This window comes from Octopus bimaculoides, chromosome 2 (assembly GCF_001194135.2).
Source record: "Octopus bimaculoides isolate UCB-OBI-ISO-001 chromosome 2, ASM119413v2, whole genome shotgun sequence".
NCBI lineage: Eukaryota > Metazoa > Mollusca > Cephalopoda > Octopoda > Octopodidae > Octopus > Octopus bimaculoides.
Window position 1 is genome coordinate 173,952,132 of NC_068982.1, and position 1,749 is coordinate 173,953,880.

Here is a 1,749-nt window from a genome sequence, read left to right on the forward strand (position 1 = left end):
TATATATATATATATATATATATATATATACACACACACACATATGTAAACATACATATGTATACATTAGCAGAGATCCCCGGCATGCTCAGTGTTAAAATGGCATTGTTTGTATATATATACATATTACAGTTATGTTGAAACAGGTGAGACGGGAAAGTGCAGCATTGATGACAAAACGCTTTCGGAGTAAATTTTAAAGCTTTATAGAAACGATAATTTCAGTTCAGCACATCAATGAAAAAAGAATTATAATTTTTATAAGAATGGGATGGATCATATTTGAAGGCAGCTCCAGGAGTTATGAAAAACGAATTTCTACGTGGTCTGTTTCTAAGAGTTATTCTTTTGGACCTCTGTGTAATCTAGCGCGCTAAACGTTGTTTTAATGACTCACCATTAAGTGCTGCATCATGCCTTTGCTGATCTTGGAAAAGTTGCATCGCCCTCCTCTCTTGAAACTCCATTTAATGTTCTGCAGCATACCTTTGCTGACTTTGAGAAAGTCTCATCTCACTTCTCTCTTGAGACTCCATCAGACGTGCTGCAGCATGCCTTTATTGATCTTGAGAAAGTTTCATCTCCCTTCTATCTAGAGACTCTATCTGACGTGCTGAAGCATGCCCTTATTCATCTTGAGAAAGTCTCCTCTCCTTTCTATCTTGAGACTCCATCTGAGGTGCTGCAGCATGCCTTTGCTGATCTTGAGAAAGTCTCATGTCCCTTATCTCTTGAGATATTCGCTCTCGGTTTTCTGCAATCCTCCTTGTTTGATAGGTGTTTCTGGAGAGATTACGTTTTTCATATGGTGGCATATATATTTCTTTCAATATTGTAAGCAAAAAATTATGAACATAAAAAAATATACATTAATCTCTATTTTTGTAAGCAGTTGTACGTATGTAGTATGTCTGTATTTTTGTAGGCAGTGTAAATTAACCAAATATAAGCACATTGTAAATACGTTGCAAACTTGCAACTGCCTCGATAATTGTGAACTGGTAATTGTACGGTAGATGGACGTGAACATAGAGCTTACAGTCTCAGTTCATCTAAACGATATATTTAATCGGCGGATGTGAACGACACATCAGCATTTTTTTTTTTTTTTTTTTAATAAAAGTTTCTATACCTATACCAATTAATTAAATAGGGAAAACGAATTTCGGATATTTACAAGTAGGAAAATATGGAATATTAACCATAAGTTAGTTAATACAACCACCGTTGTATTAAAGTTGGTAGCATATTTAAACACATATTCTGTATCAGTTGTTGGCCTCACGAGTGGTAAGTATGCAAACCTACCGAGAACAAACAAGGAGGATAAAAAGAGTTTATTAATCTATGGACGAAAATAAAAAATAGTAACTGTCTTCAAATGGTGTTGAAAAATACCTTCCAAGGGTTCCACAGCATCAAAATGTTAATCCGGGATGCTTAAAAACACACCAAAATCTATGTGACAAATACTCTCTCATGATGCCTAGCAATATCATCTTAATTCATCTAAGCAAGATACTTAATCACAAAGGATACTTAAAGCTTCAATAAAATATCAGGGCTACACACCCCACACACACATACACACACATCTCTATGCATGCATGTGTATGAGAGAGGGAGAGAGGAAAAAGGGATTGTGAGGTTTTTTGTATTACACACGTACGAAGGTATCCATGTATATATGTATGTGCATGTGTATGAGAGAGAGGTGGGGAAGTATATATATATAAATATATATACATA